The 26,280-nt window shown below is 47.4% G+C and overlaps 1 protein-coding gene across 1 annotated transcript in view; it reads right to left on the reverse strand.

Moving 5' to 3' along the window:
* Positions 1 to 2,173: 2,173 nt before the first annotated feature.
* TOMM20 (translocase of outer mitochondrial membrane 20) overlaps positions 2,174 to 26,280 on the reverse strand; it is a 113,779-nt gene continuing 89,672 nt past the window's right edge. The window contains exon 6 of the transcript XR_003993438.1: positions 2,174 to 2,479. The gene's annotated coding sequence lies outside the window, so the exon portion shown is untranslated. The remainder of the gene's footprint in view (positions 2,480 to 26,280) is intronic.

A 26,280-nucleotide genomic window follows, 5' to 3' on the forward strand; every position in this document is an offset into this window, starting at 1 on the left:
AAATGAATTTAAGATGCAGTATGAGGTTATAAATAAAAAGAAAAAAACATTGAGCATTATAGTTTATAAGGGCTCTGAAAGAGTTCTGGTTTTTTTCAGCATGGCATTTTGAACATCTAATCTGCAGCCCACAGATAATCAAGAACTGACTGTAAAAAATCTTTTTTTGAATGACAGCTTGAAAAGTTCATGCACATTTCTCATAACAAATCCCCTAATTATCATTTCCATCAATAGACTGCTAACACATATTCCGGGCACTACAGACAGGAGAACAAACCCAAGCAGGAAGTACCAGAGCCTTATCGTTCAGAGGATAGAAAGACCAAACTCTAAGCAGTGTTAAAAATGGCCAGTGGTCAGCTCAGACAAGGATGGGATTTCTATCTACACATCAAGACTGCCTATTGTTGCCAATGTTATATGTCATGATAACAGAGAGTTTGTAAAAGTGATCCTCAAACTCAAGTTTCACAGCATAAGCCAAGTTCTAATTAGCAGCAGGGAGGGCCAGTATGACAGAGCTTGACTGGGGGGCTCACAATCACTGCCTGGCATAGACAACAAAACCTGGCCTGAGCTCTCCCTGGCAATTCTTGTATGCCTAATGAGATGTGTGAACATAGCCCTAAAATAAAACTAAACTGTATTTTGCATCATCACCCCCACACACATACAGTGAGAATCCCAACCAGTGCACTGTGTTACAGGGAATGCTGTTGGCAACTTCTCTCCAGAAGTGGAGCTTTAGGAGATGCACAGTTTGAATTTCAGGAGCACATGGTCCAGCCAGTCATTAAGACAGAACCAGTCATAAAATTTGGACCCAGACCTGATGAAGCCTTCAAGTACATCTTCAAGTACAAGTTTCAGCCTGTGTTGCAATATGGAGTTTGGCTCTGCCCATCATTAAAATAATTACCTCCAAAGCACAACATTCTCCCCAAGACTAGATTTCCCCCTCTTCCTTAAGCAAAGTTCATGAATTTATATGTGGAAGAGTCAGTGGCCACTTAACAAAGGGATAGAGAGCCAGTTCAGATCTCTGGCTGAGGGAAGTACCACCTGGAGCCCTCACTGCATCTTTGTGTGCTGTTGCCTCTCCCAGCTTGGCTGCAATCAGCAGTGGTAAAGCCCGCCAGGATTCTCCCACCTCAGATTTAAACCTGAGTAGATCACAGCTGTTCACATGAGGCCTTTCCAGTCAGCTTCCTGCTGGTAGAAAAGCCCAGTTTGAACATGCTGGGCTTTTCTACCTGGATGAACCAGGCCACATCTTGAAGCATTCATGACCGGTCGGAGGGAAAGGCTCAGAAAGGTCTACTCAAATGCTGCAGCTTGAGCTCACTGCTGGCCAAACTCTGGTGACTCACTGGGGCTGAAGCCCCGAGCACTGGGATTTGCCTCTTCCTCTGGCAGCTGTACCCTAACAGCCAAACACTGGCCAAGGGCACCCAGATAGAGAGCCCTGTGGACCCACAGAGCACAGGCAGTGCTGCAGGCAGATGCCAGCCAACAAGCCTTTATGAGGAAGCAGAGAAGTCAGATTATGGAGACAATGCTAAAAAGTGCTATTTTCATCCCTTCGTTTCATAATGAAGGCTCAAGCCTGAGTGTGGCATTTTCTCTCCACCCTAAATCACTGTGACCATCTTCAATGACCCATGTGTTAGTACCACACAGGCAGGATGGTTTCTCAGCTGCTGCTGGCTGAACCGCCAGCCAGAAGACAGTAACACAGCAAAGCAGAGGATTGGAAAGGCTCTGAGGGGCTCCCAGGAGTTTCTTCCCCCAGGATGCACGATGGCTCCCCTGTCCAGTCTGAGGTCAGACCTCCATGGTACCACTCTGAGCTGCTCCTAATCCAGACCTCATACCAGAGAGCTCCAAAACAAGTGCCCTTGCCAGTGCCCAACTTGTAGGAAGGTCTCAGCCCTTCCTCTGAGCTCCCAGGCCCCTATGAACCTGCAGGCTCCACAGGGGAAATGAAGCCCACTCTGGAGGCAGTTGAAGGGAGGCACCTGGCACATCTTCTTCTGTTCTCCAGCACCCCTGCTCCCAGTCCACTATCAGGAATTCACCCCTGCAACAGGCACGAGCCTACCAGCTTCACAGGCCACATGACCCAGAAAGGCAAATGATGATTTAGAAGCAAAATATTTACTGAGCAAAGTGGGGTAAAGTGCAGCAAACTTTATGAAATCCATTATGAAACTCCATATGCAGATCTCATGTACATGGAAAGCCCTTTGGTATTCTTGTGACAGAGCAAATCCTAAAATGGAAGGATCTTCTGAACAAGTACCAGTGAGATTTTGTCACTTGCAGCTACTCGGTCAGAAGGAACAGGCTGGTTCTCTCAGTGACCCATTTATTTTTCCTCTTCATGGCTGTGCCTTTCTCATTTAGGAGATCTGTTTGCCTTTGCCAGATGGAGTCAAAGTCACCACTGTGAATCCAGTATTTTTTTTCCTTGTTTCTTGGAAAGCACCAGTCAGTACCATGTCAAGAAAAACAGAGAGAGAGGTTTGCTTAGGATCTATTTAAAGCAAAGCATCAGTGGTAGCTCCAGTAATAACCCTGGGGCCAGCACTGATGTTTGTGACAAAACTGGGGCTTCTGTTCATGAGGAGGGCAGGATCATTGCAAAACTGCAGCAAACATCCCACCTTTAACCCAAAGAGGCCATAACCATGCACGGTGCAAGCAAGCGAGCTCTGCTTCGTCATCCCCACTATCCAGGCTGCTATTTCGATTCACTGGCTGTGTAGGAAAAAGTCCTGCAGCTGAAGCACTGCGAGCTGACATAGGGTCCTGAAGGGCAGCAGAGACACCCTGAGTGACCTGAGGATCTGGTTTTTCTGCCTCTGCTCATCAGACCTGGGGCAGTAGAAGATTGCTCTGACCCAGGAGAAAGCCTGTGCCTTGCAGGGGGGTGACACAGCAGCGTGGTCCAAACACCTCCTCCTGTACCCACACTGGGTGCCAGGCAGCAGAAACCAGTCAGGGAGGCGGTTGTGGAGCAGACCGGGAGCTGCAAAAGGTCCTGTCCCACCAGGGTTTCTCCTGCTGGGAGGCACAGGCACGCACACCCCATGCATCTGGGAGCACACACGCACTCAGCCCAGCAAAAGGGCTGATAACACCTCCTCACATGAGAAGAGCATCGTGAGGCTAATTTCATTAGTGTCTATAAAACACTCTGACGCTCTATGGAGCACAAAGCATTATTAAACAACCGTGCAGAGCAAAGCCAATAGTGCTTCGCATTTGTTTATATAAGGTATTCTGCTGATACTATACCCTTGGGAAATGGTAACAGCTATGGTTATGTAGGGTATTTACTACCACTTCAGCTCACTGCAGCAGTACTGACCGTACCTCTAAAAGCAATCTCAGAAATGTCTAGTCCATGGGGAATCTTACTCTGTCCCACGTACAAGCATGCCAGTGCTTGCCTTTTCCTTCTGCAGCTCTTTTCTGTAAAAGAGACATTCATAACTTCGAGCTCCTTACCAGTGAACCTAATCCAGCAAATATCCAAGACATTCAGGAAAAGAGACTTTCATAGCATTGGAATTTTTCCATGCCAGCACTTTTTCATCCTAAGATAAATGGCTCTTACTTACCAAGCTAAAGGCTCTATTCTTTTCAAAATACTTCCCAGCTTCAAAGCAGCAATGGAAATTGGCTGTGCACCTGGCCAGCTGATCCAGCCTGGAGTTAGCCAAACAGCAAAAGGCGTCTTTCTTTCCTGCAACACTGAGTGGTGCCGCACAGTGGACAAGCAGGCTGGATTGCTGATGTAAACAGGCTAACACTTCATTAATCAGAATGTATTTAAGCAGGGCCTGGTCAGCACGGCACGCTTAATTTCCAAACCAGGGGCTGGTGGTGCCTGGGACACACCTGCTGAGTCGGATGCTGGGTCTCTCCTTCTGCAGAGATTGCATTTAGATTCCCAGCTGCTGGACTGGGGCAAAGCCCCTCTGAGCCCCTTCCTCCAACCAGTTAACCTGAGCAGGCACTGAAGGACAGACCTCTGCAGTGATTTAGGAACAGGCCAGACCAGAAAACAGCTACAACAAACCCCCTCCACTCATGGACTCTGCTCAGGCATGAGGCAGCACTCCTGCACATACTGGATGGAAGCTAATTTTATCATAGAGGTGGCCAAGGGCTCCAGCTAATGAGATACAATGGTCTTTCTCATGAGACGAGTTTAGAAAACACCTTGTTGAAAGCAGTCTTGACCGAATTGCTCCCAGCAGACAGAAGCACAAAGCAGGGGAGGAAGAAGAAGGGAGGAAGCACACTGCTTGGGGGAGCTGGGCACTGTACTTGGACACCTGCATGGGGCTTCATGTTTGCATGCAAAACAACTTGCCTGAAGCCCAAGCAAGAGCCAAGAGCAGGTCCCAGCCTTTGCCTCTCTGCAGGGCTCAGGTTGTCCCAGCCAGAGATGTCTATTATAAAGTCCTAGGATATCGTGGAGCTATCTGTGCCTTTATCCAAAACCCTTCTCTCTGCAGCAACCTGCTGCCTGGGACCACCCATTTCTCCCCACCTTGCTTATGAGCCCCTGCACCCAGCAAGTCCCTCTGTGCCAGACTCCAGCCTCTGCCACTCCATGACTACTGGCCATTCAGCACTGAGAGCATCTGCAGGAGGTTGCACAATGCTTGGCCACGTTCAACTTGACCCGAGTAGGGGTTGTTGCTCTCACTTTCGAGAGCCACAGCCATAAAAAGAGACAGGATTTGCTGGCCAAGGAGAAGCCAGGGCGAGCTGATGCAGTGCAGGCTCCCGAGGTCAATGGCTGCAGCTCTGCGCTGGGGGAGGATACGCAATGCCTAATGTGGAAATGTTTGTATTTGGAGCAATATATAGTTACATTTAGCCCCTAGCAGCTGCAGAGGCTGTTTACAGTAGCACACAGTCCTCAGCCTATTAGCTGAAGGCCTGACAGTGACCAGATGCGGAGAGGAACGACGGCAAAGCCTGCAGCCGTATTTATCTCCTTGCCAAGATCCCAACAATACCTTGCCTAATAAGTCTGGCACAGAAATAATCATTTAAAGAGCTAAAAAACACAACATCCGCAGCCCATCTTTACAGCCAGAAGGGGAGTTTTGTGAGGCTTACAGTCTAATCTTTCACCATCCCAAGTGCTTCCCTCCTACTTCACAAACAGTGGGTGATTTATTTCCTGAATGGCTGGATGCAAGCCTCCTGTATGTAATCGCTCAACAGGGAGGCTGCACCTCTGCAGCCAAGCTTGGCCGCTTGCAGCAGCTGCACAGGGAGGCAGAAAGCAGCAGAAGCCACCACCCTGCACCTGCAATGCTAGCAGGCTCTTCAGCACAGGGAGATGCCCAATTCACGACAGGCTTCCCCCCTGCCCCGCATCTCTGATGATGGGACGAGAGCTGGTCCCCAGGGCAGGCAGCCCTAATGCTGCCACTGAACCGCAGCATGCACACACGTGCCAGTCCATGCACGTCTTGTGCAGGGGAAAGGACAATCTGTACTGCCACAGCATGTGCCCCAGCAGCGCCCAGCCCTCCACAGGTTAACCTTAACTTGCTAAATTAAAAGAAAAACAAAACAAAGCCTCTCATTAGGTGCTTTCTGAGGGCCCAGAGAACCGTATCTTTGTTGGCAGCAGAACCAAATTTTGGATCAACATCAACACCAAGAAACATAAGTTGCGCTCCAGTGGTTCACGTAGTTTATGACCTTGGCTAGCAGATAAGCCTGCACAGTATGATCTTCGGTGTTTTGCAGGCTGCAGGTACCAGGTGTCGTTGAAGGTCAGCCTTGAGGAAAAGGCTCTCCCACAGTCAGGAGAAGGTTACAGAGAATGATTTTTATGCAACATAAGCTTGTCGATGATTAACAATTTTCTTTCGGTTAACCGCGAAGTTAATAGTTATTCAAAGCACTCCATTGTAATGGGAGTGGAGATGGGGAGACGTACTACATTAACCTTTAATCTTGGACTGTGCAGTAAAAATTAAAATGGAATATGGCACATAAGTATGATTAATTCTGCTTGCAAAGGGAGAGGGTGTCAGTGTATGCTTTGGGCGGGAATGTTTCCTTCTGGCAGTGAGGTGCCCTGATGCAGGTGAGGATGTGCCACAGGAAGGCTCCACTCAGTGTTGTTCCCTGTATTTTCTGCTTTTTTCAAGCTCAAACAACATTCTGTTTTGAAATCCACATTGTTAACTCTGCACCTCCCAAAAATCTCTAAACATTAGGGAGTAGATGGGTTATTTTTAGTCATGAAGGGGAGAATGCAGAAAGAAGGGTGGAACTTGGCAATTTGAAACCATGGAAGAAGGCTACCATCAGTGAAATATTTGCTAGCCTGTACCCACTGCAGTGCATAGCTGTAGGGATAAGGATGGAGGACTCCCAAAGAGCTATGCCTCTCTGAAGCCCCCTTACCTTGCCCTAGCCATCTCTCCAGCCGCAGTCATAGTTTGAGCTTGGCACTAAATACAGCCAGTGCAGCTCCCCTGCCCAGGACTCGCCAGTGCCTCTCAGCCTCTGCCTGTGCCACAACTGCTGTTCCTGAGCTCTGCAGTCCTGCTGACACACACAGAGCCATTGTCACGTGCACAGAGACTTGCTGAGGTCCATACCATAGAGTTTATCTTCTCTTTGCAAACTCAGTGGCAAACCTTTGGAGAAAAAGAAGGATGGCAGACAAGCCTGAGAGGCAAACTTTGTACTCACAGTATCTCCTAGCTCAGCGGTGCTTGGCTCTGGGTTTTGATGGGGGATTTGCAAAGCATTGTAATATCTGGGGCTGGATTTATCTTTCCTCTTTTCTCCTTCCCACTTTCCCAAGCCTGTCAAGAGTGTCTTGCCTGGTGTCATTGGGGTTTTGACCTGAGCCACTCAGAGCCAGCACAAGGGCTGAGGGAACAGGTTCCTCAGGCTGAACCAGAACTTTTTTGAAGGCAAATTCCTCCTAAAATTCAGATACACCTGAATGAGCCTGCCCACTTGTTTTCCTGAGAAGCCAGCACTTCCTTGTCCCAGCCAGAAGTGGAAGTGTTAAGCTAGTGCAAATAGCTGGTTGTTTTTATGAATACTTTCTCAGCTACGGGTGTTTCCATGAACCATGCTAAATCTCCAGCTGTCTGTAAGTTAACATGCATTTCCCAATGCTTTCTGCATTCATTCGACAGCCATGCCAATATAATGGGTTCATTAAGAGAGAAATTGGCCAGCTGATGAGAAAACACTGTAAGCATCTCTGCAGGCTGACACTGGTTCCCCTGACAGCCAAGCAGCGTGACCCCATGCACCAGCATACCCCCAGCCCCCTTGCAAGGCTGGGGTTTGTCCCTGTTCCCAAGAGCAGGGGGAAGAGGTGCCTATTCCCCCTATCGACCTGTGTCGTATCACATGCACACAGACTGCCGGCTTGCAGACAAAGAGGAAACTAAACACCTCCCCGGCATGCCTGCTGATCCTGGCACCATGTTCTGCCTGCCTGCTCTTGTGCAGGAAGCCTCAGTGGGGCAGATGCAAGGATCCAGCCTCCACCCTGCTCTCCCTCTGCACAGGGGGTCTTTACTCCCCTCTTCCGCCACCATCAGCGCTCAGCAGCTGCAAGACTCCGCTCTCATGTCCTCCTTCCCAGCACCAAGCCCTGCGTTGGTTTTGGCAAGCCCTGGTGATCACAGCATGGCAGGCAGCTCCCAGCTGACCTTGTGGGGAGGGCAGAAGTGTGCTTGCAGGCAGCATGAGAGGCCCTCTGCTGCCACAGCTCATACCCAGCAGCACCAACAGGCATCTCCTCATGGTCTTTCAGTCCCAAGGCATCCTCCCAAGACCCAGGGTGGATGGGCAGATAGTGGGCAGGGCAGGCAGGAGGGCATATCCCATTCAGGAGGAAGGCAGGTCACCAAAATCCTGCGCCAGTCCGGGCTGTGACACTGCACGTTCAGTGTGTTTTTCTTTGAGAAATGGGGTTAAGAAAGAATGAAGTAATAAACATAAGGATATACACAATGACATATCTATAATGGCTCTGTAATTGCTGGGCTTTAGTGCACAGTTAATCTACAACCTGGCTAACTTGCCTCAAGGTAGTCGAGAAGCAGTGGGAAATGGGTGCCATCCTCCTGTCTCCACACAAGCCCCTGCCTCCATACAGCATAAAGTTGTAAAGAAAGAGTTGCCTACGAAGGTCTGCAGGATGAGGCCTTTTATATTTTCCCAGGCCAAGGTGCATCCCGAAACCAGAAGGTGCATCACTGCTGGGTGATGCTGAGCTAGCAATGCCCCACAGAGCCACCCAGGGAAAATGAGGCCTAGTCCACAATTTAGCCCAGATGTGGGACCAAATTTTAGCAGGATCCTATTAAGAAATGCTCCTATGTGAAATTTTTTTCCAGTGAGAACTACACATCTGGGAGAAGATGCACTCCAGAGGAGACTGGGAACAGGAGCAGGCATAGAGGAGCCAGGTGATCTGGCTGATGACAGAACCAAAGGTCCAAGATGATTTTCTTGAGAAAAAACAGGTCTCAATTTTGCTTTGCATATGTGTAGAAAGCACCTGGACATGGTATTCAAAGGGAAGATATTTAGGAGCATGCCACAAACAGAGGAAGAGAAAACAAGAGTATTGCAGCTCCAAAAACTAGTGTGTTGTGAATTACTGCAAAGTCACACTTAGATTCAGACATTAACCCCAGGCTGAATCAATAACTATCTAGTAACTGTATCTAATAAAGCACAGTTGTGCTGCATTTGCATCTTCCCATGACTTCCCACTCCTTCCACTTCCATTTACTGGCAAGAGTCTCACAAGAAGCTGTAAATTCGCTGGAAAGGAAGATATAGCAGCAAGAACACCACACTGTGCGCAAAGTGGTCTGTATGCAAAGACTGTTCAGGCTTTCCTTCAGACCCTGGCGTGCTGAGAGGCAGAGCTCAGTGCCCCACACCTCAGGTGCCCATCACAATGTATCTGTGGGCATATGGAATTAATTTTCCCGTGCCACGGCACACAGCTGCTTCTGCACAGGTCTCTCCTACAGCCTCCCCACACCAGCTTTCTCTTCCCCACTCCCTCTAAAGCATGCAATTTTACATCAAGAGGCACGCCACCATCCTCTCCAGTCTCCCCTGTGCCCATATAGATGGATGTCCAGCCTAAAGCCCTGGGAGCCCTTACAGCTAGCACAACAGCAAGGTTGAGAGGTCAAAGGCATGTCTCCCTGCAGCAATGCTGAAGCAAACTACCTGTGTGCACAGTCAGACTTCCACAGGGCGCTTGCTGCACCTGCTTTGTGGGCAGACTTATCAGCCTTCAAGGCTGTGAAACTGGTGATCTATAAAAAACATGAGTCACTCAGAAAAAATCTCATATCCTTCTCCAGTTCAAAGCGTTTCCTAGAACCGCACCGACTGCGAGGCCTTGGGGACACAACTGTTACCTGAAATTAAAAATCCCCCTTCTGGTGTCTCGCAGCACCTCCTCCCAAAACACATTGGTATTTTGCTGTGTCTCTCATGTCTAAAACATTCCCCACTAGAATATGGGTACTAACAAGGGAGGAAATGGGAAAAGGGGAGCTGCAGCAGCTGATGAGTTCACCTGTTATAATACAAAGTACGCTTTTTGCTCGTGGAGAGACAACATCTACCCAAGTAGATAAGCAGACAACTGAGGAAAACGCAGGGGAAGCCAGATGCTTCATGTGCTTTCAGTCCATGAGGACGAGGGAGCAACTCTGACACCATCCGACCTTGAAATGGTGACTGAACTGAAACATGACACTGAAATGTCTCCAGAAAGAGGTGATTTTTGCCTCCTCAGCCCAAGGGGGACTCCATCTCCCTGGCAGACCAGAGCACAGAGCCAGAGATGCAAGAGTTTCCAGTAACGAGCCCAGAAAATAGGCCACAGGCAGCCCGGGCTGCAAGGAGCAAAGGCGTTGGGCACACGCAGTCCCTGAGCGGCAGCTGCTGGGAGCTGGATGCTAATAAAAGCACCCTCCGAGCCCCGCAGCCATGTGGGCTGGTTCTGGAAGAGAAGGGGGAGAGCTGTAGACAGACCAGGATACTCTGCAGCCAGCCATGCACTCCTGCTGTCTGGAGACTGAACACTCCTTGTGGCCTTGGAGGCGTAACATCAGTCCTGGGAGAAATTATTGCCTGGTCAGAGCTCTGCATGGCTGTCACGTGCGTAACAAGCAGGTTATATCCGTAGTAACCTGCCTCACTGATTTCTGCTCTGCTGGGAAGTCAATAAAAATTGACAACACCCCCATGAGATTGTTGTTCCTTGGTCACATATTCCAGAAACATTTATTCCTCTGGAGAAAAAGATGAAGAAAGGGATAAGAACTTTATTCTCTACATGTAAGGGAAAACATTACTAAGAAAAGCTTTTGTCTAGCAGGACACCCGTTCAGCTAGCACTGTGCTTGACAAGATCCTTAAAGGCCTTGCTATGCTGGGTGTACCGAAGGCAGAGGAGGATGTTTAATGCATGCATCTTCATTGCTGCCTCTCTTGGGAGAGGTGCTGGATTCTCCTCCCCTTTCTCCCCAGGCTTATCTGTTGACAGATTACACCGAAAAAGCCCTTTCATAAAGCTCTATTAGAATGCCAATGCATGCAGCAAGGGCCACTGAAATATTCCCAAAGCCACAGACAAAGCTGACAATCTGCGATATTTTAGTGTAATCTCTGACCTAGTATAGAGAAAAACAGATGAATGGCACTTCCCCCAGGGCAGGAATCACTTTTGAAGCTGCTGACAACTCACTGTTTATCTCACTGCAGTCCCACTCCTAATAACAGTTGGAGATGTAACTTTTTTTAACCCAAATTCCAGCCTGAATATGTCCAGAAGAAAGACCCTTGGCCTCTCTTCTGGTAGCCTTCTCAGCTCCTGGAGATGCTGCCTGTTGAGATGTTGCAGTATTGTTTCCTGCTTACAAGGCAGGAGGAGGGATGGGTCAGAGCCAGTCTCTGTTCCCCAGCGCCCTGCATGGACCCTGCCATGGGGCAAGGCAGCACAGCCTCCAGCCAGGGAAGGAGCTCAATGGCAGGAGTGGCGCGCCAAGCTCCCAGCTCGGGCCAACCAGCCTCTAGCTTCTCCAGAGTTCACCTCTGTTTGCTCCTGTTGTTAGCTCCAAAGCAGGAACAAACAGCAGATGCACCATTTAGTCAGTTTTGGTATTGCACAACTGAAAGAGAATAGGAAAGCACCCTCAGGAACTGAGCCAAGTCAATTAAGATTGAGCAATACATGCACCTGGCTGTCAGAAGTGTAAGATACTCTCTCTTTAGTAATTACAGAGCAATTATGAAGTTAACAGCAATTCCAATAAGGACATGTATTTCACAATACAATTTTGTTCACAATCCGTCAGGAACAGTCACACCAAGGAGATACAGCTCTGAAACCAAACTGTCCTCACCCCTGCAGGCATAATCCTTTGAATGCCAATCTTTGGTGGGGTGGGATCTTGCACCAAGTCATAATTAAATGATTGGTTATTAACAGGATGTAATTGAAGCTGTACTTTAATGTGACTTAAAAAAAAAAAAAAAATTCCTTTTTTTAAGATAGGTAGTGGAAACCAAGATGAGATGAAGAATTTGGGTATTGGGTTTGTGCAAGCTCAGTTGGCCTATAATTCTGCAAAACCAGAAACAGATTAAAGCTGGGTTTCAATGTATCTGAAGACATCACTGCCTGTTCTGCATGGTCTGAATGAAAAGCTTCAGATTTTCTGCCTCTTCGTAATGGTAAAATCAGGATGATCTCAGTTTATCCAATCCATCCAAAGAGTAAACAGGGAACAGAAATTATTATAAGGTCCAGAACAGATCCATCCCTGAATTTAACATACTAAAGCAAACTCAGGTCTGCTGAACTTAAAGTCTGACTCGCACTGAAACCCAACTTTGCTCCAAAATACTCATCCGCCATTTTGTGCCTGTTCTAAGAGAGAAAACACCCTGCCTTGCTCCAAGTACCACGTGGCAGTACAAAGTGGAGGTCTCCTTTGGTGGCACTGTACTGCTGTGGCTTATGGCCAGGAACAAGGAGCACTGCGTCATTACCATTTGCTAACAGGGACTAGAGATTATTGAGCAAGTGACTCAGGTTGTTTGCTTTAGCACCCGGCCTGACCTCCTGTCTGAAACAGGCTGCCAGGGAACACATCCATGGGAATGGCCCTTGGTGCCACTGCATTGGATTTCCGAGCACTGCAGATTAACATCCAGGCTATAAGCCTTCCCATGGCCATACACTCACCCAGACAGGCAGTGACATTTTAGTATTGTCTGCTTTGCCCACTTTGCTGTACCTCTGCAGTACACTGCAGATGAGCCCATCCACACAGGTGATGATCCAGGGTACATAACCATGAACACAAAGTGTTCAAACCCCTCGGCTAGGAAGAGAGCACACAGAACATGGACAGCACCACATGAAGAAATGCTGCCAACGTGTGCATAAAACCCACTAATTCTCTTTTCTAAGGGACTTTCTGGGCAAGAGCAGCCAGCCAGGAAGTCTTCCTTCAAGCCTAGCATTAATCTCCTCCCTGTCTCTTGTTCATATCTCCTTTCAGGTTTTATTTCATTCAAGTAGTGAAACCTGTTGTGGTTTACTTTGATAAAGGTAGAGCCACTCACTCAGTGTGTTCAGGCAGTAGGGATGTTTTACTATCTCTCGCTGCATCGCCAGTAGGGCTGAAAAGGTGCTATTGTGGTTTGACAGCTGAAGGTATATGTGATTCTATCAAGAGGTATCCAAATAACTGTGCTCTATAATGATTAAATAATTATCAGAACTCCTGTCAGAAAGATAACCAAGCATTATCCCCATTCTCCAGACAACAAGAATATTTTTGTAACAAGTCATGGTTATAAGAGCTACCCAAGGTTTGCTGTGAGCCAGCGAACCTGAGCACAGGTACTGTGAAAACCAGATTAACACGTCCCAGGCAGCATTTTTACCATCAGTGCAGCTAATGCCCTCTAACAAACTAGAAGAGACAGGGTCTCAAGCTCACAGAAAACATGTAAGAGTAGGTGTGAGATGCCATTTTAGTACAAAATGCTGAGCAGGATTTGGAGGGCTCAGAGAGGAAACTAGGTGCTCCTGGAAAAATCCTACTCTTCCATCCTATTTTCCTCTTCATCCCCTTTGATCAGCAAGCACCACTAAAGACTTTTTCACTTCAGATTATGTATGGGATGAATTTTTGAAGTAATGGCTGTATATACACATATGCACATGTGCATACATGCATAGACACACAGAATCACCATTGCTAATCTTCATAGATTTAGCAAAGGCTGCAGTACCCCATGAATGTAACACCTCAGTGCCCTTCCCTCTAGTCTCCTGTTATGTCATCTTTTTAGTTTTATCTATGTTTAGATCACATCTCTGGGGCAAAGAATGCATCCTTTATACACTTCTATGATGTGTTTTTGAGATTAGAGACACTGAGTCTCTCCAAGAAGAGCATGCCACATTTTTGTGTTTTATGGTAGCTCCCTGGCAGTGAGAAGCTTTAAAAGCAGAGAACTAGAAGGACAAACCATAGATCACCTTTAAATGGCAACATTTCAGTGCATTTCACATGCTGTGCCATTGCCTTAGAAGGAGCTGCACAGCACAGAGTAGACTCAAGCAGGGTAATACGGAAGAGGAGAGCTCCGCAGTCAGACCACCCCCTAAACCACATCCTGGGGAGCCAGAGTCACCCACTGCTAATGCCTGGATACAGCTCTGCACCAAAATCCTGCAGGCCAAGCAGCTGGGCATTCGGCACCTCAGGAGGCTCAGAGGCCTCCAGACCAGCAGCCTTGCACACCATGTTTTCTTCTCATCCCCTACTAGTGCATTTATTGCGCCCAGGCCCTCTTTTCTCTTACCAGTTTTCCTCAGCAAGCTTCAGGTTAACCTCTTCCTCTCCCCTCAAACTAACCAGTTTGCCTTGGGCATTTCCCTTTTTATAGACAAGTTAACAAAACAAGACGCAGCTGTCCTGATGCTGTCTCCACACCATCTGGGAGAGCCCCACTGGTGCTATCTGCCCAGGCCAGCAGAAATTCATCCTGGTTTGATAGGGACAGCCAAGACAGGGCCCTCAGTGTGACCAACAGAGCTTTTAGGTCACAAGGAGCACATGCTGATATGCTGTGTCCCAGGCAGAGCTGCCATGGCTGTGCCAGGGAGGTGACCCCCCAAGCCCTCCCTTTACTACTGCCATGCTGCCACCCTGTCCTGCCATCAGCAGATCAGCTCTGCAGGGCCCAATGCTGCTTCTTCCAAGTGGGCGTCACTCATTTCCTCTCTGTATCGCATTTACAGGCAGTACTCGTCTTGTCATATCTTGCAGCATTTTCTCCATGGCAGGTTGCCGAGGATGATGCTGGGATGTTTATTTCACCCTTTTGTTCAGAAGGATGACAGGTTTTTGGACAAGCCTGCCATGGTCTGTAGAAGCCGAAAGCAGGAAAAAACAAGTTGGTCCAAAGTTGAGGGAAAGAGATACAGGCTGAGAACATTTCTGAGGCACCTGGACTTGCACCAGGAAGGGTTTGCTCCCTTGTGTCAGCACAGCTCCCTTCACCAATAGTTTTGACACCGTTGCCTCCCACTTTGACAGCCCTGGCTTGCACACCAAATTGCTCCGCAGCCCCTGTGCACACAACTCTTTTAATATGATAGCATTGCTTAATGGAAGTCGTGGGGGTTTGGGTTAACTTGGGTGTCCTCTGTTGAAAGAAGAAAGAGGCATCCAGCAATACTGATGAAATCTGCCTTAGATTTTAAAGTATTAACAGAGAAGGGCTGATGTCTCCTGGTACTGCATGGGTCTGATAGGATTCAGTAGCTTATTTACAGTGCAGTGGCCTCCCCTGCTCTGTGGAGGGAGTTTATGCTGTCTGAAAATCACCTCCGTACTGGTCCTCCTCCTCCGCTCAGGCATGAAGCTCATGTTAGCCTACTGTGCCTGGTGCTTGTCATTCCCATATTTTCTGGGATGAAGGGTACGTTGTGACACAGCATCACGGTCAGCCTGACACTGACCTAAGACGGCATTATTGCTGAAAGCTATGGTCCTGTCCTGCCTCTCATCTCTGCTCATACCTTCCTGCCACCTGCGGGGTGTCAGCCCGAGGGCTCATGGAGCTGTGGGGTGAACTGCCTATGTCCATCAACCCCCCCAGAGACTGAGCCATGCCCCACTAAGTCATTCATTTCCATGTGGACCAGCGAACGGCTCCAACACATGGTATGGCCACAGGACAGCTCACACAGCACTCCGGGGCACGTGAACCAGGGAAAATGCAGGAAAACAACACTCTGGTGATGGCAGCATGGTTTTATGTGAGCTTGATGGCAGCCTGACACTGCAGCCTGAGGTCTGGACATGACAGAGGATGCTCTGCCCCTGCTGCAGTGGTGCAGCAGCAGATTTGGGCAGATCAGATCTGGGCAGATCAGATCTGGGCCTTGCAAAGCACAATTCTGAAGTGTGCTTAGTTTCCAGCAAAAAATACACCCTGCTGCATTTGCAGAAATTGTAAAAATACAATTTTGATCCAGTTAAAGTGCTTAGTCTTGATTTTACATTTCAGCCAGGTTTCCCAAGGGAACATGTCACAGAAGGTGCCAAGGAATGTTAGGATCAAGGAGAGGGGAGCACGGAGAAGAGCTGAGGTTACAGCAGTAATAAGGTGGAAGACAATTAAAAGTTAATGGGAGGCAGGGACTTGGAAAAGAGCTGAAGATACTAAGTGGTGGAGAAAGCCATATGAGTTATGGTGGAAGATCTGGGATTGTTTCAGTAGGGTTGCAGAAGATAAAGGACACAAATCTGAAAGAAACTGGGCTTTTTAAATTCCCTGGATCATGGAACCAGTGGTTTTTGAAATTTAGTTGTTTTGTACACAAACACACCAGATGAATCCAGCTACTGCCCCATACTGTGGGAAGCGGATTTATCATGTGAACTCAGCTCTCCACTTAAAACAACTTGTCCCCACCTCCAAACAAGAAGCCAAACCAAAGCCACAGATCCAAAATACCCTAAATCTGGGGAAATTGAAATCTGTAGCTGGGGCCTTCTCTAAGCAATGCAAACATCAGTGTTTCAGACCAGCCAGCCAGCTGTGGACACCGAATGAAGACTTTTCCAACACACCAAGCTACTCCTCTGGCAGTGAGCTACACGTAGAGTTCCACTCTCACATAGCTCATGTCAACCTGAGAGTGTTGCACAGCTCTCTCCAGGTCAGCCCTGGCAGCACAGTACAGGTTCTGTGTCTGCACTCCACGTCTGCCCTGTCTTTCACTGCAAAGAAATACTGGGGTACAAAGGAGGGAAAGGCTGCAGACATCTTACTACTGATATAAAAAAGATAGGCAGGGCTTGCAAGAGGCTGGACTTTAGGATGTATGCAGTGGGTGGTCAAATGAGACGTTAAAAGTATAGCAGCATTCAAATTATTTTAAATGTTTGAAAATCATTTTTGTTTGAGCTATTATGGTTAAGGACTCAGTAGACTTGAGTAGTCATTCACCATGCCCTGTTCCCCAGTCAAGGCATGAGCTGCTGGGACAGCAGAGGCAGGGTCTGTCCTGGATGAGGTTGCAGGTAGGGTGAAGCTGGGAAGGCTGCTTGCTGCTGGCAAACCTGCCAGGAGGAACAGCTCAAGATCTGCCAGAACTCACTGGCATCATAGGGTAGGCACCCCTGATGCTCCGTGTGTTGGTCTCCTGCTGATCCCAGTGAAGCCGAGAAAAAAAATCAGTTTCTTTTAACTCCCAAGGGTGCAGCAGAGTGCTGTGTGCTTTTGTAATACTCCATCAATGGGAGAAACACCCTGGCAACTCTTCAAACAGCCACAAAGAGCCAATTTCCTTGTTCTTGAGTGTGAGGAGGGTGTGAGCAGGTGTGAGCTGCTACAGGCATTGGGGTGCATTACACACACTGTGGTAAACAGGTACGTGGTGTGCAGGGGTAGTGGAATCTCTGTATCAACCACTTTAACCCAATTCTGTCTTCTTTGCCCAGTGCCACTGTGCTGCCCCTGTGCCCTCAGGGTAGGCAGGGATGGATTGCCCATCTCCAAGAGTGAGGCACCTGAGACAGAGAGGATGGGGACCCTGGGCCATCGTCCCAAATGATGTCTGCTGGGCACACAGATTGAGGCTCTTGGAGTGTACCACACTTGCTTCCTTCATCCTCGAAAGGCAGCCCGAGCACCAGGTGCCTCCCAAGGGGTCACCTAGCTCTTCCAGATGCAGGAAGAGGGGTAGAGCAGGTCAGCTCAAAGCAAATGCGGGGCTAAGACCTCCCGCCCTGCACTAGTGAGGTGCACTGTAACATTACAGGTGTGGGGCTCTAAGTCCAGGGATCTGAGAGCACAGTGCCCTGCTTGCCCTTCCTGTTTCTGGGCAGCCCTTCCCATGCCCTTCTGATCCCATCTGAGAGGTATAGCCCTTGCCAGGTTTGTAGTTCCTCTTGACAAGAACACTATAAATTCCTGTCCTGCCTGAGAAAAGGGTGCTGGTTGCTATCATTTTCACAACATGCCATAGTGCCTTTGGGCAGATTACAGTAAATTTACTGCACTTCTCAAAGACTATTTCGTTAAGTGCAGCATGCTGTCTGCAGAGAGGTACTGTCAGTTCCTGTGCCTGTTCTTCTCTCTACCAGCCAATTTGCAGTGTGAGAAAGATGAGATCTTAAAAACGGACAATTAGCATTCTTACTAATTACCCGTACTAAGCATCTCAATTAGAGGAGTGCCCAAGGGGGCCTTAACCAAAGCTGGATTTCTGTTGTTCCAGGCTTCATGCAATGCTGCTCCTGCCCCCAGAAACACACATGTGCTGCAAGGGGTTAGCTGAGACCTGCAGTGCTAGCCTGACAGGCGTTGGTTTTCAAAGAGGAAAATAGAAGAACCATGATCAGCAGCTATCAGCTGGGAAGGAGAGCCAGTGTTACTACAACCCTTCTAGGAATCTACCCTCCACAAGCTCATCAGATTCATTTTGGGTTTGCCCTCCACGAGGTTTTGCTACTAAACACCTTGGGAAAATATTCTGCATTATGTGAACTGCACATCCCCAAGGGCTGGTTCTACTTTGCAACTCTGCAGTGTTTTTCCTTTCCCTTAACTGGATTCCTGGGTCTGATATGAAGGTGATAAACATGAAGAGGAGATTCTCAGAGTTTGAATACATGAGCAGGGGGTAACTCCGCATATCACCCCATACTTCATGAACAAAAGCTAGGCTGGGATGATGTGATAGCACAGGTATTGTCAGCAGAGGATCTACAGTTAAAGTGAATGGGATTTTGGAAAAATTGGAAATATCTGCTGAGATAAGAGCTAGGAACCATGCAAAGGAACAAGGACTTGGAGCAAGAGTAGAATGGAAAGATGCTAAGTGTGTTTGAAACTCAAGGAGGTAACAAAATATTAATGAATCAGCACCAACCAGCAACAAATAAATCCATTATTTATAAGGAAGACAAATAATTATACATGCAAGGTCAAAGAAGACATTTGCACTGAAGTTTCTTAAGAGACAGGAGAGCATAGAGTAATTGACTGTCTAGACACAGCCTCTGCTCAAGCACTGAAATCCTATGGTTTGGGTGAGCAGGAACAACTGGGTCATGTTGGCTAAACATGGCTACTTCACAAAGCGAGCTCAAAGAGGACAGCAAGGGAGATGCACAGCCACAAAGGACCTTGGTGGCACCAAGGACCAAATAGTGGACACCAGGTAGAAAACCCAAGGCCCAAGACACTTCCGAGGGCACCAATGAGACTCCCACATCAAAAGCTGGATTCAGACAACTTCGGGCAAGCTACATTTTCTGTATGGATTTGCTTCAATTCTCCAATAAGCTTTGCTTGATTAGGGATCTTCTCATGTTTGCCAGACCAAACTGTGGTCTCAACCAGCACAGAGGAAAGGTGGCCTTGAGCATCCGAGGAGGCCAACAGGAGCCAGCCCCAGCAGGGGCCAGCACACAGCCCCAGGACCCCAGGAGGAACAAGACATTCCAGATTTGGGTATTAGGCAAAGCTGGGAAAGTGCCACAGCCCTGCGGTGAATGTACAGCTTGTGCAGGGCAGCACAATGCCTCTGCCTCACCTGACAGAGCCTGGCAGAAAGTGAAACTACCCTCTGAATTGGGGATTTTTAGGTGCCACCAGTGCAAAGATGCTTCATAAGTGTTCAGAAGCACAACAAAGAGGCACAAGGATGGACCACAGCCCCTTATGTGGCAAAAGAGATGCCTTTCCTCTGACATACTGCTTTGCTCAGCTCATTTAAAGCCAGCTGATTACAGCAGAGCTGCTACTATAACTGGTGGCACCAGCATGGCCATCCTGCTTTCCTCCCACCACAGCATACAAACCACCTCCAACGGTGATAGTCAAGATCATGCTTGGTGACGGCTCTTCCTTTCTCTTCTCACACCCTCCTGCAGACATGCTGAGCCAAGAGCAAAAACCCCTTGCACTGGCCATTTTCCTCTGTACTAAACCTCACCAGTCTTTAAAAAGAAACACAAAAGAGGCAAAAAAGGGGCAAAAAAGAGAACCCAAGTTCCAAAATTTCCACAGGAAGCTCTGATGAGTGTTTGTTTTGCTTTTCAGTGTAGTACGCGTGTTCTTCATGGAACCAGAGGGCATTTTCCCACTGAGGAAAGCATTTACTTTAAAGCCAGAGGCCCCACAGTTATTACCATTCTTGAAGTTATGAAATAGTGTGGAGAGGAAAGAGATGATTACTAAGAATGAAAATCAAGTACACATTGGCAGTTCAGGTAAAAAGTCTGTTATTAATGATGCTGTACCAACATATTAGACTCACAAGGACAGCATAGATTTCCTTCACTTACACTTGCCTGAAATATTGGAGGTAATTTGCTTGACATGTGGAAGTGTGTCAAATACTCATCTCTAACCTAGTAGCACAAGAAGAGGCTTTGCAATGTTCCCTTGCTGTTGAGAGCTAGTGGACACAACATTTCCTAAGGCTCCAGCCCCCAGCCCCTCTGGAAGTGCAGAGTGAATTGCTGCATGTATAGAAGGCTTGTGATGGCACACGCACCTCTGCGCATGGCCCTGGGACTGTAAATCTCAAGGTATCCATGTGAAATGCAGGGAGAGGGGAAGGAAACCAGCTGGGATACACTACACACTGAAAGAAAATGGGCCTGGGGATACCATGGGCACCCAGACATCTCATAAAGCAATTTGTAGCTGCAAGGATGGGTGTGGTTGAAGGACTCAGCACAGAATGTGCTGGAAACGGATGGAGAAATCAGGACTAGTGAGCTCTTGCTGTGAATCCTGCTGTGAAACAGCATATGAGATGCTGTTATGACAAGTGCAGTCTACTGGCCATCACTACCAACCTCTCACACAGCTCATTAGGGAAAGGTCATGGGTTATTTTTATTTGAATTCCCAAGGACATTCTTGGTTTGCTTCACACACTTCCACACAGGATTTCAATCTACACACCCAGATCTCCCCGCTCTTATAAACACAGCCATACATATCATGTATTCCTTTCTGCTCTTCACTTATAAAGCAAGGCACAAAGCCATAAAATGCCTTTTCAAACTCCAGCTGTGCCAATTTATGGAAGCATTTGAAAACTATTACTTTTAGTGAAAGCACTAAAGGTCTCTGGCATATTCTCCCTGTTTTGAGATTGATTTAGGATGAGACTCTTGCTACCCAGCACATCTGGAGTGGTGCTGTGCTCCAGGAGCACTAGCCGTGTCCATGGGACTACTCGTGGAAGATGACTGAATAGCACAGGAAGCCTCAAACTATGGTTAGGAAGCCCACCAGGATGCTGAACCCGTGAACTTTATCCCAAACCAGCCTCCACTGACAGCTGCCCATGACAATTCCCTGACAATGTTCTTGGTAAGGCTCTTTTTATTATTTCACCTCCTCTTCATTACATAGGACCTTCATTGTAATGCTTTGTTCTTGGAGGAGGCCACCTGCTTGTAATAATATGGTACTTTCCTGGTTGTAGTCAATTCTGGATCCTGCTGTTAACATACTATCTAACACCTGCTTCAGAGTAGTTCATCCCTTTTGCGGAGGAAATAAAAGGATAGGGACAGTGACTTGTCCAAGGTCGAGCAGTAAAGCAGTGGTAGAGGCACTGGCACATTTTGGATTCCTCTACACAGCTTGCCAGGACTTTGCACAGAAACAGAAAGTCTCCATATTTGTCTTTTTGAGTTCCTCCCACATGAGGAGAAGAAAGGACTTTCTTAATTTAACAAATGTGTATGTCATTGCAGCCCCTCCCATAATATAAGAATTTGCCCTTTTATAACTGAAAAAAGCCTATAGCTTGCCAAAGCAGAATCCCCAACAATTGTGCTAGCATTACAGTAAGTGGCAGTACTTTGGACTATTACTGGAGATAAATGCACATTTTTCAGAAAGATAATGGTACTTTTTATCTGGTTGCAATTAATGCCAGCACTGGTTTCCTCCTGGGTAACTTTCTCTCCCATTTAATGTTTGTCTAAACCTTCATTCTGCAGATGAAGTGATTTTTTATTAATATGATTCTAATTTATTGATTTAATCACTTTTGTCATTTCTGTATTTTCCTTCTTCAAAACACTTCACATATATTGTTATAAGGAAGCAAATATATTGTCCAGGAAGTTTCTGTCTGTACCTTTTCTTAATGTGCCCTGAGACATGACCTTAGAAAGCCATAAACAGAATTTCTTTCACCTCAGATAATATTCTTCTCACTCTTCCCAACCTCCACAGATACCTACGACAATACTAGTCATATTGTCAAATACCATTTGACACCAGTAAACCCAGAAGTCAGCCAGTAACAGAAATAATACTTTCCAATGAACAAAGCACTGCTCCTCCACATACTTCAGAGCCTTCTCCAAAGGCAAAGAGATGCCTCATTTCACAGATGGAAAGATGAGAAGCAGATAGATTAAGAGGAGGAGTGGGAGGTGTCACAAACCATACACTGCAGGGATTGCAGTGTAATGCACAGCCTGCTGCTGCCCCACACACTGATGGGGTCTCACACTCATCTTTCTCTATACCCAAGAAGGTCCCAGTGATATCAGGGTGTATCAGGGGCCTTTAAAGCAGCACAGGAATGGATGAAAGGGATCCATGGGTGTTTTGTTCCCTCCTCAACTGCCAAAAGAAGGTCCCAAGCATGTGCTCTGCCACACATACATCTAAAATGTAGCAGGAGGGAACAATTTTTTTGCATCAAGTGTATGAAATACTGGAGACCACTCCAGTATTTCAAGAACAGAGGAATATGTACTGCAAGTGCTCCTCTGAAGTGCAATCAGCTGCAGCACGTAGCTGCTTCCTGCACACTGGTGTCCAAAGTCCCTAAGATAACACTGATCTGGAGACCAGCTGAAGGCAGGGAGGACAGGCCACATCCTTGGGAAGTGTGAACCAGCATAGCCATGTGGACTTTCACAGGCTGCACAGCTTTGCCTCAGCCGATGCTGGTGCTCCTTGCAAAGAGGAAAGAGAGGAGGTGAAGGATGCTGCTCTGGGTGAGCACTGCATGCCAGTCCCCTGCCCATGGTGCTTCCCAGCAGCACCATGGAGTGGGGACCCTGGTGGTGCTGGTTTCCAGGCAGCCACCTCTGGGGGGGAACCTCTTAGCTGTAAGCCCCTTAAAACTGGCCCTCAAACCCAAAGTGCCATTTTGCTCTTTCCTCTGCTATTTGCTAGTATGGGCAAGCTGCAACACTGTTTACAATAGGAAACCTGTGGTGAATCATGCCTCAGACAAAAGGAAGCTCTACTTTATGCCATGCTGACTTTGATGTGCTGCAGAGCTGGGGAGGCACAATTCACACAGCCCTTGGTTTCCTCTTCTGTGCATCTTAACTGATATCCCCAGCTGATTACACCTTCCCCTTCCCTTCAGCCTGCCCTGCTGGAAGAAGTGAGCGTGAGATTTCCCCTTCATGGTGAGCCTGGATGTTTCAGCTCACACTGCAAAGACCCTCAGCTAGTGCCTGCTGCATTTTCCACCCCAACAGCTTGCATTGGGGATCGTGTAAGAGGGGCAGAGCCTTTTTTTTTTGCACAGCCAGTTGGTTGCCCTAAGCTTTTGCCATTGTTGCAAGACCACAATGCCTTGCACAGCTCAGAGGGGAATGGGCTGTATGAGGGACTGAGGCCATAAATTCATATGGTGCTTTAACTTGTGGATGGAAATCTGCCTGTAGAGGTACGTGTCACAAGTGAGGTGCAATGGCTGACAATTTTCACCAACTGTTCAGACATTTTAAGCTTTTTAAAACCTATCATCTCCATCCCCTGAAGAGAGATACAAGTCTCTCTCTCTTCCTACTGTTTTCTATTCCACTCCTTCCACAGGCACTCCCTTGAGGCCCTGTGTCTCAGATTTACTTCATCTATTTTTGAAGAAGAACAAGGGGCAGGTGGTGCCTGCAGAAGCTGAAAGAGGAAAGATGGACATATCTAGCACATGCCAAGAAAACAAACATGAAATCTCTGGAGCCGCCCGATCCTCTGGAACGCTGCGCAACTTGCCACTTTCTTCGTCTTGATGCACTTATTTTTATGAGCTCAAAGAATAAAGTATTGGATGTTACACAGCAGCTGCCCCAGGAAATAATTCACTCATTCCATTGCTGCAGACTTCAAGGAAAAAAAAAATAAAGCAGTGCGGGGGGGGGGGTGGGGCCAGTTCCTTTGCAAAATATCCAGTTTCCCAGCAGCTCTAACAGCCCAAATGAGAAGAATGTTTTGGTTTGGTGTCCCTCCAATTCTTGTGGTTTCGTTGAAGATTTTGGAGAATGCATTTACTCCTTTGCTAACTGCAAGAACAGATTTATCCTGCAGCCATGTGCTGAATGATTATACAGGCCTAGAGGGAGTCTGAAAGCATAAACATTTACTTCATAAAAGAGATTCTGCAGACAGGAGGCCAGAGACAGTTGACTCTGGATAAGCATTTGTGCTCCATTTTGAAACAGAAAGTCCTTGTTTGCCAGCAGTCAGAAGGGAGACATGCACACACTTCACAAACCAGCCTTCGCCACAGTGGACAGAGAAAAGATCCAGAAGGGCCTGGAAAGAGGCTGCCTCTTGACTGAGCTCTAAGTGCTTACAGAACTGCCATCTTTACTGCAGATGGGAAGCCAGCCCCAGCTCCACCTTTCCCTACACAGTGCATTGCCTTGACTTTGGATGGGGAAATAAACAAGCAGCTCCATAGCCAGGGAAAACCCTGGAGCTTCGTGTCTCCCATCCAGATGCTGTAATGAGATACAACCTCCTGCTTTAGCCTTTCCCACAGTAGGAATATCAATGGGGACTTGTCTCCTCTTTACCTGGCTGTTTATTTTCACAAAACTTGTAGGAACATAAAGTTGCTGAGATCTCCACCCTACTAACAAATTTGATTGAGATCTGCCAAATGTTGAAAGATGTTTCTCAGGGACTTTCTTTCATACACATGTGAAGCAAGACCCCACAAGTCTTGCTGTCTTGAGATGCCAGGCTACAAGTGCAGCAGAAGGGAAGCACTAAACCAAGGGAAATGCTGCTGTGCTGTCTGAGAGGGGCTCACCAGCCACCCTGCAAGTGTAGGCATGTGTGGATTTTTAGGAGTGATCTGTACTCCACTAGTTTAGTGTGACCTGCAATGCTTTCCAATAAAGTGGCCATACCTTGTGACTTTTCATTACAACATCGAATCCCAACATGGAGCAAAGGACCAAAGCAAGAGTCACATGTAAAATGAAATGTCCTGTGGCAGTGTCTCGCTATTGCATGCAAATTATTTCTTTCCTCCAGAATGAATAGTTAGGAGATCCAGCTCTACCTGCCAGCAAAAGTAAGCACAGATGAAGTTCAAAGAGGATGTAGCAAACATCTCTGCAACATCCTCCCAGCCAGGAGCTTGTTCAGGTGGAGGGGCCTGAACCACAGCTGTGCAGCACATCTCCGGATCACTGCACCACACAGCTCCTCAGCCACAGATAACAATCCCCAGGCAAAGCATCATGCCTGCATGTGAAGGGAAAATGCTAGGGAAGTTTCTGGTATTTTTTCATGGTGTGGTGAAGAAGTGATGGAGTCACGCTTGGTCTGGACATTCACTAATTTTTTGTCTTCCCTATCTACTGTCATTGCTGCTTGACTGTTCAGACTACAGCTCCTGGTGCTGAGGAAGGGGTTTTAGGAGCCTTCCCACCTAGAACACTTCACCTCTGCCTCCCATCAAGGACTGTCTATGTGGGAATCAGAGGCATGATATGGCAAGCCTTTTTAACTACTTTGCCTTTGACATATGTGCATGCATTTGATGGACTCTTTTGAGATCTTAACCACCAATACATTCACATTTGTAGAGAGAGCTACCGAGTGTAAAGGCAGCAGTTTTGGTTTGGGATTTTTGCTGGGAGATCCTGTATAAGACCAAGACTTTACAGTTGGTGGTGAAAAACAGTGGTTGATCACAAGTAGTGCTCTATCTCAACAAATTCCCAAGTCTCTTGAAGGACAGTCACAACCTATGCACAGGACAAGGAGCTGAAGGGCTAGTGAATCATCAGCATTATCATCATTGTACACCAATCCAAGCTGTTGAACCACTGCCCTTCATTGGCACCTTTGTTCCCATTGCCTTTCCAGATCTCCTTAGTTTTCTGTCCAGATGAAAGAAAAAGGGTGCAGATTTCAGGCTTAATGGTAGAAAGGCTTATACACACAGGATGCACATAAGAAGCAGAGGGGAAGCTAATCTTCCTACATGCCTGCCGTTACCAGTGAAGATAGACCAGCACTTGTTGAGGGCATTTCAAGAGAAGCTTCAGAGTTGCTCTGAACTATTCCCCACAGGAATCTCTTTCTCTCTGCTAGGTAGCCTAAGGCTTGCCTTTGTGGAAGCCTCTTTAGATCGAGTTTCTTGGGGCTGACATTGAGGTTTGCTGTCAGGCCAAGAAAATCTTCCTTCATCTGCTTCTACTCATGCAGCCCAAACCTGTCCCAAAGCGATCAATAGCATCCTGTATTGTAAAGGCCTAAAACCTGGATCAGCACCAATCATTTAAAGTTATAAGGAAGGATCATCCTACTTGATGAAGCAGGCCTACAGCCCAGGGAAGTTGCGAAATCTCTGTCCTTGGAGATATGCAAGATGTGCCTGAGCAAGGCC

This window comes from Strigops habroptila, chromosome 10 (genome assembly GCF_004027225.2).
Source record: "Strigops habroptila isolate Jane chromosome 10, bStrHab1.2.pri, whole genome shotgun sequence".
NCBI lineage: Eukaryota > Metazoa > Chordata > Aves > Psittaciformes > Psittacidae > Strigops > Strigops habroptila.